At 36.4% G+C, this 14,687-nt stretch overlaps 1 protein-coding gene across 11 annotated transcripts in view; it reads right to left on the bottom strand.

The window, feature by feature from the left end:
- The window catches only part of LOC309797946 (putative spermatogenesis-associated protein 31C2), a 67,012-nt gene that overhangs the window by 35,228 nt on the left and 17,097 nt on the right, over positions 1 to 14,687 (bottom strand). For 10 of the 11 annotated variants that reach the window (XR_014292874.1, XR_014292875.1, XR_014292876.1 and 7 more), the window contains one exon: positions 4,216 to 4,342. The gene's annotated coding sequence lies outside the window, so the exon portion shown is untranslated. Of the gene's footprint in view, positions 1 to 4,215; positions 4,343 to 6,768; positions 6,878 to 14,687 lie in introns of those variants that run through there. The other variant, XM_082646314.1, reaches the window with a different exon arrangement.

Raw genomic sequence — 14,687 nt, 5'->3', positions numbered from 1 at the left:
AGCAAGATGGCTAGATATAAGCTCAAGATGCAAAAGTCTATTGGATTTCTATAATCCAGGAACAAAGAGAGAGCTTAAAAATTATTTAAAATGGAAAAAAAAAACTACCTAGGAATAAATCTAAATAAAAATGTGCAAGACATTTATGGAGAAAATAAAACCTTATTGAAAGATATTAAAGAAGTCTTAAATAAATGGAGAGGTACATCTTGTTTATGGAGAGAAAAGACTCATCATAATGATGTAAATTTTCCCCAACTTAATTTATATAGTCAATACAATTACAATAAAAATACTTAATAGAGGTTTTACAGGATTGCCAATTCTGAAATTTATGTGAATGGTCAAGAACAGCTCAGACACACCTAAAAAATCCATTCATTCCAAAATGGTCCTGGAAAACTTAATTATTCATAAGAAAACAAAGAAATTGGATAATACAGACAAGTCGATTGTAAGTGCATTAATGGCTTGAATATAAAACAAAGATACACTAGAACTTTCAGAAGAAAATATACTATATCTGGGTAGCATTAAACTAGGGAAGGACATTTTAAGTAGAACAAAAAGACACTAAACTAAAAGATAAATTTGATTTCATTAAAATTGAGAGCTGCTATTTATCACAAGACAACATTGAAAAAGTGAGAAGGCATGAAGTAACTTATTTGTGTCATATATAGCTGACCAAGGATTATTTGCTTGTATTTAAAAAACAATAGAAATAAGTAAGAAAAAGATAAACAGTAGAAAAATGGACAAAAGATATTCTCTGGACTTTCATAGAATAGGAAACATAGGCAACTATTAAACAAATGAAAGGATTCTCAACCTATCGGTAATTAGGGAAATACAAATTAAAATTGTTATGGACTGAATTGTGTTCCCTAAAATTCGTATGTTGATGCCCCATCTCCCAATGTGGCTGTTTGGAGACAGGGACTTTAAAAACATAATTATGGTTAAATGAGGTCATAATGGTGGGGCCCTAACTGATATGACTGGTGTCCTTGTAAGAAGAGGAAGAGATACGAGGGATGTATACACACAGAGAAAAGGCCATGTGAGGACATAGCAAGAAAGCAGTGGTCACCTGCAAGTCAAGGAAAGAGGCCTCAGGAGGACCCAAAACTGCCAACATCTTGATCCTGGACTTCCAGCCTCCAGAACTGTGAGAAGATAAATCTCGTTTTTTAACCCACTGAATCTGAGGTATTTTGCTAGGACAACCTGAGCAGACTAATACAAGGAACAAAAGACTAGAATGGCCATTCTAACTGGTGAAGCTATAGAGCAAAAGGGCTGAAAATTGATTCCATATCTTTGGAAAACATTTTGACGTTATTTTTTAAAGTTGAATATTTGAATTCCCTACAACTCAGCAATTCTACTCTTAGTATGTCTACTCTTTTACTTATGTTAAATCTTGCACATGTCTACCAGGAAACATTAAAATAAATGTTCATGGAAGTACTGTCCGTAATAGGCCCAAAACAACCCAAATATCATTAATAGAATAATAAAGACATTTTCTTGTATTTATACAATAAAATATTATACAGTAGTACAAATGAATGAACACTAGTTAAAGTAAAGTGGGTGAACCTTAGAAATATAATGTTGAGTAAAAAAAGCAAGCACAGAAGACTAAAGTATGATATCAATTTTATAAATCTCAATAATAAGCAAAATCAGATAAAAATTATGTGGATGTTGAACATAGAGCCAAGATCAGAGTGATTTCTTGGGTGAAAGCAGGAAGGTGGGATCAGGGTAGAGAACAGAGAGAAGACTCAGCAGTTTTGATTCTAGTTCTTAGTTTCGGTGGTGTGTTTGCAGGAGTTTTTATTATTTATCATAACTTACATACAATTAAATATATTCTTTTGTATATTATCTAATAATATTTAAAAAATCAAAATACATTGTATACCAAAGATAACCCTTAGACATTAATTATAGAGAGTCCACTTTGAAACAACATACATAGTTACTCATAAATCTTCTGTAGTTGAAAGCTTTTAGCTATGAAATTCTTCCCCCTTCATATGAGGACTTTATGTTCCATAATGAAGGAAAATTGTTCCTACTTTGGGACAATTTGCATTCTTTATTTAAGTGATACTAGTCCTTTGGCTGCCTAGAAATTTTAAAAACAACCGATAACTACATCTACTGCCTGCAAGAGAATAAAGGAAAAGGAGCATAGGAGGCAATCTCATACATTATTGATAAACACATACAAAGACAATATTGGTACAGAGCTATTTCTCCATATAGCAACTCTGAATTTTATTAATAAATACATATATGTATATATATCAAACATTAATAAAAGAATAAAATTATCCAATATGAGTACATTTGCTCTTTTTTTGCAATTAGTTCCAGGATTCTATTTTAGATTATTACTTCATATCTGCGAGAGTTGGGTGTGTGTTTGTGTGTTTGGTTTTGTGGAAGTTGCATTGTGCTAAATTTTACATTTCTTTCTTGAATTAAATGGCTTTTGTTATCCCTTGGGAATACTGAAGATAGCAACAGCAGATTACTACCTACAGGTGGAAAAGTATAAACAGCAATTTTAGCTGCTAGTGATTCTGAAATTGCCCTTAACTTTGCCCTTCTAAAAATGCTCCAAGAATTACGTTTTGCAAATCCACAGATTTACTATCCATATTCAAGTCATTTACGTGGACAAAGAATGTAGCCTGCGGTATCAGTAACAAAGAATGTTACAGCCATCAAGCCATCAGCACCCTGAGGGGATTCAGGATGGAGAAAACAGGATACTGGCCCTAGATAATTAAAGTGCATATCAAGGGAAAGATTTCCATGAGACCAGATTCCTGCATCTCACCATATATAGGAAAGTGCTAAATTTATTAACTTAACTTAGTTTCTTTAATTAACAGTAATCTTTTGATGTTCCAACTACCTGGGGTTTTTTTTGCAACAACCCCTAAATATCCTGTGCCCTCCCTTACCTTTTCAGAAGGGTCCCTCAGAGCTATCTGAGAGGCTGTCTCCTGATTTAAGTCCTAAGTATGTCCTCCAAATAAAACATAATTCTCAACTTTCAGGTTGTGCATTTTTTTTCAGTCAATATTTAATTGTATGGCTCACGTAGGTACTATGCCTAGATGTAATGGGATGAGATGTAAATTATTAAAACTAGATAAATTCTGTCAGCTCTACCACTAGCTGAGATCCAGGCTTTCATCTCTGGATACTTCTGTCATAGACCTTGGCAGATATGGGGTCTGTGTTGGTCTTAAAATTATTCTTAGAATTGTGGGGACTCATTCATTCTTTCAACAAAATTTTATTGATTATATTCTATGTGTCACTTACAGTTCTGGGTCTTGGAATATAGAAGTCAACACACGAAAATACAAGGATAAAACACATTTTCTACCATATTAACTTTCTTCATTCATTAATTCATCCCTAAGTCATTCAACACGCATCTTCTTATTGAATACTGACGAGGGGTCAAATGCCATGCTAAACACTGAGTAGATAACTGCAAATGAGATGGATAGGCCCTGATTTTGATGTCACTACTATCTTTTGTCCTGCCATATAATGGGACAGCTTCATTATTCCCTTTACCCTAAGTTTTTATCACAAATTGCTAATGAAAATAAAACTGTTAGTGGAGTTTCAACATGCATAGGTAAATGAGAACAGAGAACTCCCCTTTCGCATGCCCCATTCTCCTCCTTCTAACTCCCTATGTGAACTCACTTTGTGCCAAGACCAAGAAGATGTGCCCCAATAAGAACTAAGCTGATTTCCTCACACTGACTGGGGCTTTGCTCACTTAGAAGACTTGATGCTTAATTTTGATAAGCAACTAGAAGACCATGGAGACAACCTATAAAAATGATTTGTCTTGGGAGAAAATACTAAAAAGGGTTAATGTGCTATTCCACATGTCTAACCTCCTGGGATTAAACCACAGGCACCAAGATCACCAAGTGTACGTGGCAACAATGAGCTAAAAATGAAAAAAAAAAGCATCATACTGTTATTGTATTCGTCTTCCCCCAAGGCACTCTCTGATAAACACCACAACCTCTAAGGGAATTGAGACCAACTTCCTTGTGAGGTAGGTTATATATGCATCTTTTTCCAAGCAGTTAAATCATATCCAGCTATCAGCACACCTTACTTAAGGTGATTGTAATGTATGAGATTAAATGTTCCTACCTGATTGGAAACCTTCTTGTCCTCAATTCATTGGCTATACTGGATTATTTTTCTTGGGTCAGACCTTCAGACTTCTACCAGAAATCGTTCCTTTGGGGAAACAAGGCCTTCCCAGAAACTCAGGAAACTGAAATGGAGACAGCAAGAGAGAAGGAAATCATTTGGACATATAGACCTCAATTGTTTGGTTTTAAGTAAACGTCCAAGCAAATATCTTCTAAATGGTATAATAACTTTAGGGAAATTCACGGTTTATAAGTTTGTGTACTCATGAACTGTACATATTATGATAAGAGTACAGGTTGCATTTTGTGTCTTCAACTCAAGCAAAGACTTCAAAAAAGGCCCAGTTATCCTTTGTTCATTAAGATACAAAGAGAGGGCAAAAAGGGCAAGTTTCTAAGTCTTTTTCTTTAAAATTTACTTCCTTTCTTCAGTCTTTATCAAGATCTTCAGGAAATTAACTTTACTAAAGTTAATTATTCATAAAATAAACATAGGAACCTGCAGAAGACTATTTCACAGAGACCTGTAATGTACAATATCCATTGCATACATGCACCATGAGCTTGTCTTTTCGAGCACTGGCATACACAAAACTCTGTGTGTGTGTGTGTGTGTGTGTGTGTGTGCACATGTGTGTCTTTTTTGTGATGGAGCCATAGGGAGAAAATAAAGCTATTGGCTGCAATTCAGTGATGTAGAAAGATTTAAGGGTAAAGGAAAAGGCTACATCAAGCGAAGCAATAAAGTCATGAGGTTGTGCCTCCATAATAATAACAATAGCAGTCTTCTGTAACCAAGGGAGCAGGCTCCTCAAATTATACTCACACCTGTTAGACCATCTGCCCATAAATTTCACACTATCATTAATGGAAAACAAATGGCACTGTCTCTCCTTCCCTTTATCCATTGGCTATTCTCATATAAATTATTTTTCTCTTCAAGGTCACGCTCTTTTCTATCTGTTTAAAAATATTAGGATTTAGGAGGAGTGATACAAATGTGCCATGCCTTGGTACTTGTACCAGTGATGGCTCTGTAAGGAGCACCGGATTGGTAGGAGGCTATAAATTGAATTCCCCTAGAAGCAGAACCTGAGGCAATAATTTGAATGCAAACTGTTCATCTGGGAGGTGCTTCCAGAAAACTCAGAAGTGGAGCAGAAATTGAGAATGGAGGCATGGAAGGAAGACAACAGAGGTGCATTACTGAATAAATTACTCCTGCAGGGAACTGCTGCCAGTACTTCAGGGGAGTTCTGTGAAACTCTACAGAACATGTCTCAGAGTTATCCTAAGAATTGGTGAGAAACTTGAAGTACTTATCTTCCAGCCCCCTCTGTCCTTGGTTGAAAGCTACACCCAGATACATTAACTCCTGTACATTTCTGGCCTGCCTTAAGGTGGATAATTGCAGGTGGTAGCATGAGTCTATCAGCATATAGTGGAATGATGAGTGCTGGGGAGATATGAGTGGAGCAGTGAAACCATCTAATACAGTCGGGGCAGGAGATATTAATTACTGGCTTGCAAGTCCAACTGGATAACCTTAAATTCCTGGGTTAATGGTTTTACTTTGAGGTATTTAATCATGATGTATGAGTAAAAATTTCCTCTATTAAATCAAGTTGAAGATCCTAAGTCCCTAATCGTCTGGAAAAATGTGGGTATCTTTTTAACAGATTTTTGAAAAGTAACATGATTAAGATTTCAAACTGACCATTCATTCATTCATTCATTCACTAATTCAACCAACATTTATTGAACACCTAAAGTATGCCATGGGTTAAACTAGGCACCAGTGTTACTGTTACTAAAATCATTATCGTGCCACCTAGAAGTCAATGTATTGTGACACTCAAATAAGAAAATCCATAGTTACCGTAAAAATTATTATAGAGTGCTATAGGAAGACACGGTAAGACCTTAATGCATGCTGTGGAGAGTAGTATATGGGGGATATCAGTAGGGCTTCCTGTAGAAGGCAATTGAAGTGGATATGTAACATGAAGGAAGGGTGAATTTTTGAGGAAAAGAGAAGATAAATTCATGTTTGCCAGAAAATGAATGGTTAAGGATCAGTCCAGAAAGGAGTTCCATTCATAATCAGTATAAGAAATGTCACTGGGGCTTCCCTGGTGGCACAGTGGTTGACAGTCCACCTGCCGATGCAGGGGACACGGGTTCGTGCCCCGGTCTGGGAAGATCCCACATGCTGCAGAGTGGCTGGGCCCATGAGCCATGGCCGCTGAGCCTGCATGTCCGGAGCATGTGCTCCGCAACGGGAGAGGCCACAACAGGGAGAGACCTGCGTACCGCAAAAAAAAAAAAAAAAAAAAAAAAAATGAAATGCTCACTGGAGTGTTAGAAAAGAAGACAATGGAGAGGGTGGTAGAAGCCAGACCATGAATGGTCCATGTATGTATACTAAGTGCTATGGTCTAGTCTTTGTGTTCCCCTCCAAATTTATACGTTGAAATCTTAATTTCCGGAGGTGATAGTATTAGTAGGTTGGGCCTTTGGGAAATGATTACGGTATTAGTGCTCTTACAAAAGAGACTCCACAGAGCTCCTGAAGCTCTTCTGCCATGTGAGGTTACAATGAGAAGTCTGGAACTCAAAAGAGGGCCCTCATCTGACCATACTGGCACCCTATTCTTGCACTTGCAGCCTCCAGAACTGCGAGAAAAAAATGCCTGTTGTTTATGAGCCACCCAACCTGCAATATAATCTTACAGCAGCCCAAAAGGACAAAGAGAGTTTGGATGTGAGATTTTACTCCAAGAAAGATGGGAATCCACTGAAGGATTTTAACTGGTAACTTAGAAGAGAGACAAGTTTCATAACACAATCAGGTATTTTTATAAGAAAAATTTGTTTCATTTTCAGAACGATCACTCTGGAAATACTGTGACTAGATTTTTGGAGAAGGGTGACGGCAGTCCCGGATATACAAAGATGAGTTAGTAGTCCATTAATGTAAGTCAAACAAGAAAGTGGAGATAAAAGTGTGAATTTGTGGCTGAGCGTTCTTTTCTCTTAGCACTTGAAAAATGTTATGTCAATGCTTCTGACTCCAGAGTTTTAGACAAGAAATATGCTGTCATTGGAATTGGTGTTTCTCAATAAGTGATGCATTGTTTTTGCCTGTCCACTTGCGAGATTTTTTTTGTCTCTACTTTTCAGAAGTTTAATTATGATGCGTCTTGGCAAGGATATCTTTGCGTTTTTCCTCTTTGGGTTTGTTCGGATTCTTGAATTTGTGTTTATGTCTTCTAAAAAACTGGGAACTTTTTAGTCATGATTTCTTTGAATACTTTGTCAGTCCTACTTGCTCTCTTTTTTCATTCTGGAACTTTGATGATATTAATGTTAGTGCTTTTGTTACTGTTTACACGTTCTTGAGATCCTGTTCTTTCTCCCATCTCTACCCCTCAGTCTATTTTTCTCTGTACATATGGTACACTGTACTGATCTCTTCTAAGTTCATGATTCTATGCTTTGTAATCTCCACTCTACTCTTGAGCAAAGATTTTTCATTGTTGTATTTTTCAGTTCTACTGTTCTCATTTGTTTTTATTGTTATAACTTCTAGTTTTTTGTTTACATTTTCTATTTTTCCCATTTCTGTCAAGGAACGCATAATTGCTAATTGAAGCATTTAAGTGACAGCTTATTTAAAATCCTTGTCTGATCATATCAATAGATGTTTTATCTCAGTGTTGGTGTATGTTTATTGTCTTTTCTCATTTATTCTGTGATTTCCTGGTTCTTGGTGTCATGAGTATTTTTCAATTGTATTCTAAACATTGTGAGTTATTATATGACTCTGTATCCCATTTAATTTTATTATTACTTTTTAGAAGGAAGTCATCCTATTTGAGGCGTAGTATGAGGACTGGGGAGTGATGTACAGATTTCCATTGGGCCCTACTGACAATACCCCAGCAAAAGTGGGCACTTACATTGTCTCACTGCAGACAGATCAAGTAGAAGTTCAGCTAGCCTATGGCCCTTCTGACACCTTCCCCCCAAAAGTGGGAACATTAATATCATTGTGTTGCCTTTTAGTAGGAGTGGAAGTTCATCTCCCCAGTAGTTTTCTTGACACCAGGGGAGGGGAGAAGTGAAGTGTTTGCTGTCCTTCCTCCCGCTTCATTCCTTCTTGTTGATGCCGGGTGTGGGTAGAGGGTCAGCTACCTGCTGGCCCCACTGACACCAGGGTAAGAGGAAGAGAAGTGCCAACTAGCCCTGCTTGTGCCATCTCATTCCGTCTTACTGCCTCAGGATGGTTATGGGGATTCAGCACCCCAGTGGGTCTCACTGACATCATGTGTTGGGGGTTAGTGGGGTGCCTACTCCCTCCAACCTGTAACACCCTATTCTTATTGATGTCAGGGAGAGATGGAGGCTAAGTCCCACCAGTGGACCCCACGACTGTGTGAGGGCAGCCCAGTGTTAACTAGCCTGTCAGGCACCACCTTTTAAAGTCTGTTTGCTCATGGAAAGGGTTGGAGGCTCAGCTCACCACTGGACCACACTGAAACAACCCTGGTGGGGAATCAGAGCACTGGCTCTTCTGGAGGGCAGGAGTGGGGTGGTGTGGAAGATCAAATCCTACCTTGGCCCAAGTGAAACGACAGGACATAGGGGATGGGTGCAATATTCCACTGGCACTTGGCTCGAGTAGTGTGTATATTATTGCCCAAATGGTCTTCTGTCTTTAGCAACCCCTTTCCTCATACTTTGGCTAGGGGGAACAGGGTTTTATGGGGGTTTTTTTGAAGTTTTTTTGTCTGTTGTTCTGTTGGTGGTTATTGATTGGGGGTTCCTGTAATACCCTCTCCAGGATGTATGGGAAGCAACAGGAAACACAGGGGACTCATCACCATGTCATTCCTCAAGTCCCAAAGTCCTTAGTTAAGTCTGCCTTCTCATTTCCACCTTTCAGCGTCTTCCTATGTTTGTTTGTTGTTATGTTCAGGGTTTTAGTTTTAAGTGGGAGAACCTGGGAGAAATGGGCTACTTCATCTTCTTGGAAGCAGAGGTCTGGAGGTCTTTTGATGTTAAAAAGTACTGCTGACTGTAAATTAAAATTTGATGATACACACCTTGCCCTTTAAGAATTATTCTGCTAGATGATGTGGCTTCCCAAAGTTGCTACAATTTGATTTTCATACTTCTAGAAGCCATGTGTTTTGCTGGAGTTGAAATTTAAAGATAAGCAAGAGATGAGGCTAAGATGATCTATGTGGTAACAGATTAAAGTTGGAAATATCAATATACATTCATGTTTAGCTTAATATTGCTTCATATTACCTTAATACACAGGGTCATGTAGAGAGATACTTACAGATATGTGCATATACATGGGAAATGTACACACATATTATCTCTTTGCTCTGTCAGCTGAGAAGATCTAGAAGCAATGACATCTGAGCAGCAATTAGCACACCCCACACCCAGATCCTGCTGTCTAATACCGTTCTCCACTAAAAAGACCTAGTTATCCTTGAAGAAATAGCTGATTCTAGGACTGGGGCAGTAAATATACAAGATTTATATACAAGGCCATCCTACAGTGTCAGAAAGTAAGGAAGTTCCAAAAAAATATATAGGATGGGGATACCTCAGAGTGGGACAAGAGCCAACTGAAAAGAGTTCACAAGGGTCAGGACTAGAGCAATTTGAGGAACAAAGTAACTAAAGTAGAATTAGATTATAACCCAAAGTATAAAATAAAAATCCATGAGTTCTTCTGATATGAATAAATAATTGGATACATAAATGCAGGAGAATAGATAAATCTCCAGTGCAAGGGAATTCCAAATAGTTTATGTAGTACTCCATCTTAAGCATAACTCCCTATTCCTTAGTTGTGGGCTGAGCATATTGACTTCCTTCCAAACAAGTACAGTATGAAAAAGGGAAAACAGTAATCTTACTATGGAGAATCCTGAAAAACACTACCCCAGCCTGGTGATCAAGGTCCACCTCAGCATTCATAATGCATATTGATACTTTATACACTTGATGTGATCTGACAAAATAACCCTTCTACTCTGTGGTCTTCCTCCCCAAAACACATAATCCCAATATTATCATGAAAAATGCATCAAACAAATTCTAGTAGTGGGCATCCTACAAAAACCTAAGTACTCAAAATTGTCAAGGTCATCCACGGAAAATCTGAGAAGCTATCAAACCCAAGAGGAGCCGAAGGAAACACGGCAACTAAACGTAATGTGATGTTTTGGATGAAATCCTGGAATAGAAAAAGGACATTAGGTAAAAACTAAGGAACTGGACTAATGTATGAACTATAGTAAATGAAAATGTATCAATATTTGTTAATTGATTGTAACAATGTAACATACTAATATAAGTGGATCATCATAGAGGGAAATGGGTCTAGTGTATATGGAAACACTTTATACTATCTTTTCAATTTTTCTGTAAAATTAAAACACTTCTAAAAAATAAAGTCTATAAAAACGCTGTGTTTTCTTGTTTTATGATTATGTGCCTGTATTTCCTAATAAATATGTAAATTTGCTTTACCTTCCTTGATACTGATATTACAGAAAATACTAAGTAACTCTGAAGGAATTTGTAACTCCAATTCAACAAGCAATAATTCTTGGTATTAACTTTTTGGAAGAACCCACTGAATAAATCAAAGCAAATTATCTTTAAAAGCTGAATTTCTTTTCAGTGCTTAATCTTTTATAGGATTAATGCATACCACAAGCATGATTCTGTTTCCAAGGGCAGAAAATGTTGATTGTAGGCAATGACTAAAGTACAGTGAAATATTAATGCCTGATGCTATAACAACTTTAATGTATTTTATGTTTTCAAAATAATGAATTGTTTTTTCAGTTAATAAAGTATTCACTTTTATACATTTCCTACCCACCTTTTCCCAAAACACCCACAAGGAAATGATACTATCATCTGATATTAGGTTCATCAATTTAAATTGGAGTTTTTGGTAGCTGTGGTTGCCAATGGTACTGGAATGTGTGACACTTTTACAAATCCTCTCCATGGCAAAAGCTGATCTTCACAAGGTAAATCACAGTAGGTGCCTAAAGCCAAATGACATATAGCTTTGTAGCTAGATTACCAAGCATTTTACTTAGAGGCACAATAGGATGTAGAAAAGGCCATTTCTCTTTCTGTCTTTTTCTGCTCAAAGGTCACTCACCATCTTACTTTTTCTCAGCCATCTCAGAAGTTTTCCACAAATTTAGACTATATAATGTCACTTAATGTGAATGTAGCTCAACATTCTGTTTTAGTACAGCTAATCTCACATTATCTTATTGGTGCTAAATATGTAAATCGTCAGCAAATTTTTGTACTTAACTTTTTTTCTTTGATGTGGACCACTTTTTAAAGTCTTTGTTGAATTTGTTACAATACTGCTTCTGTTTTATGTTTTGGTTTTTTGGCCGTGAGGCATGTGGGACCATAGCTCCCCGATTAGAGATTGAACCCACACCCCCTGCATTCAAGACGAAGTCTTAACCACTGGACCGCCAGGGAAGTCCCTGTATTTAACTTTTAAAAATAATTAAAATAAGCTATTCAACACATTTCCCCTTAAAAAAAAAAAAAAAGTAATTCTCCTTAGGCTGGCCCTGGGCACATACGTGACTTTGCCATTTTTTCCATGCACTATTTTCTTATCTGTTCTACTGTGTCACATCTGTTCTACCTTCTCAAAAAGAAGCATTTAAAAATTCATCTACGCACTCATGCATTCATACATATATTAAATAAACCTATTGAACACCTACATATGGCACAGAAAAGAAGGCAGAAAACTAATCTGGGTTTCACAGAAAGTAATGAACTCAGTTAAAATTTTTGGTGAAAACAGGTGTTACTCAATCAACTGGAAATTACATTTCATTATGGGGACTCACAGACTCAAGGAAAACCAAAACCTAAATAATAATAAAGTAATAAAAGCACTAGCCATTTACTGAGTGCCTGCTTGTACGTGACTCTGAAACTCTAAAATCATTATGGATGTTTTGAGGATTATCTGATATAATTGTAATCTCCATTTTACAGATGAAAATAACAAGGTTCAGAGACATTAGGTTACTTGCCTAAAGTGAGGTGGCCCAGAAACTAAAGAACTGGAAATTGAACCTTAGACTTCATAATGCCAAAGTCTGTGCTTTTAATCACAGTATGTGTGTGTGTGTGTGTGTGTGTGTGTGAGAGAGAGAGAGAGAGAGAGAGAGAGAGAGAGAGAGAGAGAGAGAGAGAATGTGTTTAATAGAGAACTTCTGAGAAATGGCAAGAAAACTACCAGGTATCCATAAAACAATAATTTAGGAGCTTCCTACTATACAAGTAATTGTTAATCATATGGCTGAACTAAGGATCTCTCACTTTTGAACTAAGAAATCAAAAGCTTCCAGAAGTTGAGTCTAAAGTTTACACTTACATAAGATACTTCATACAGAATGCTGAAGTATAATAACTAAAGAGCTCTGAAAATATTGGAAACATTCATATTAGTATGGTTTCATATTGTGGATAATAGAGGATTTAAGAAATTGGCAGATGCAACTGCAGACTCATTTGTTATCATTCCTGTGAAGGGCAAGATAAATGAATAAAATGAGAAAAATGAAAAAAGAATGGCTAGCAATTTTAGGTAGTTTGCTTAATCTCCATACTAGGAAAGACTAAGCAAAAAAAAAAAAAAAAAAATTCTCGAAATTTTATTTTGAAAGCACCTACAAGTGTATATGGTCTTTTTATACCAAAAAACTTGGAATTATGAACTGTCAAATAAGTCTAATCTCCTCTGATGATAAAATTGCTGACTTTATTTGAAACTATGAAATGAAAAATGAGGTAATAATCAGAAATTCTTAAGCAAAGGAGTAGAAAAAACAAAATTATAAGAGTTATGTTAAAAAATATTTTGAAACAAACATAAAATCCCCATTACTGGTACAGAGCTTTTAAAACCTTATTTTGGTTTTAAGTGTTAATAAATATTTATATGTTTACATAATTACTGTCATAAGGAAGACAATTTTAGGTCAGCTTTCTTCATTCTTTCTTTATTAAGCATTATTCTATTTTGCTCCATCACCTTGTAATTATAATATAGTAACTGTGTAGCTTTCTACTAAGTGGATATAATTTCCTTAACTGTTTTCCTACTGTTAACAATTAAAGGTGTTTCCAATTTTTTGTTATTACAAATGACATGACAATGAGCATCTTTATATAATAATTTTCTGGATTATAAATTATTTATTGGCATAAGCTTCCAGAATTAGAATTAATGTGTAAAAAGCTATTAACATTTTTATCTTGCTAGACATTGCCAAATTACTTGTCTAAAGATGGAACCAAATTATATTGCAAAAATCTTTGCCAACAGAAGACATTATATATAATTTTTGATTTTGCTAATAAATTAATAAGTTGGAAACCTATGTTCCATTTCTTTGAATTCTTTGAGGCTGGAGGCTGGGAGGGCAGCCATGTCCGTGAAGGCTCCCCAGAGTTGGAGCGGGGAAGTGGAAAAAGCTAAAAAAAATACTAATTGTATTTTCCCTCGATTGTTATCTCTCACTCTTTAATGCCTCTGTGTAACTTATATCCAGGTAGCTGGAGAAAAATCATGTGGCAGGGCAAATTGGTATTCCAATAAATTAATAATCACCAACTTCAAATGGATTTTCAAGACTGGAAATATTGCTCTGACTTACAGCACGTTCTTTCTAATTCTCCTTAAGGACTATATTCTGAGAAGCTTTACCTGCCCTCCTCAAATGTTCCTCCATCCTCTCCACTTCCTTCACTCTGAGCCGGTGAGGTGCTTCATGACTCATTAAGAACACAGAAGTCAGTAAATAGTCCACTGCCAAATCCATTAATTCATTAGCATTTGCGTTGCTCTTTGTATTCCCTTTTACTACAGGACTCGAAAGGCCATGTGCACTACAGACAGCATTTCATTTTCTCTCATCTTCTCAAGTACTTCACAGCACTGCGTTTTCTACAACCCAGCTACTCCTTAGGAATGATTCTTGCCAAAATTCAACCTCATTCTAGACTAGTAACTCCAACTTAAAATGTTAAAAACTATACGTGTAACATGAAAGCCTCCCTCCTCCCCTAATCCCTGCATATCTTCTTTAGCCAATTCATGTCTGAACTTTTCAAAATTGTTATCTTCATGTATTGTTTCCATGTCCTCACGTCGCATTTACTCTATAATTTACATCCATCTGACTTCTCTCACCGTAAGCTCTTTGCCCACTGTCCTGAAATTTTACTTATGACGGTCACCAGCGATCTCCATGTCAGTATAGCCAATGAATAGTTTTTGTCCTAATTCTAGGCTCTTTCCTTCTTTAAAAAAGAAAAAGAAAAAGAAAAACAAAAACCGTTTTTTTTCTTCTATGCTTTTACACTCTCATCATC

The sequence above is a fragment of the Mesoplodon mirus genome, assembly GCF_964341445.2.
Source record: "Mesoplodon mirus genome assembly, contig: HAP1_SCAFFOLD_1265, whole genome shotgun sequence".
Lineage (NCBI taxonomy): Eukaryota > Metazoa > Chordata > Mammalia > Artiodactyla > Ziphiidae > Mesoplodon > Mesoplodon mirus.
The sequence above is the reverse complement of the archived record's forward strand: the minus strand, read 5'-3'. Positions and strand labels throughout refer to the sequence as shown.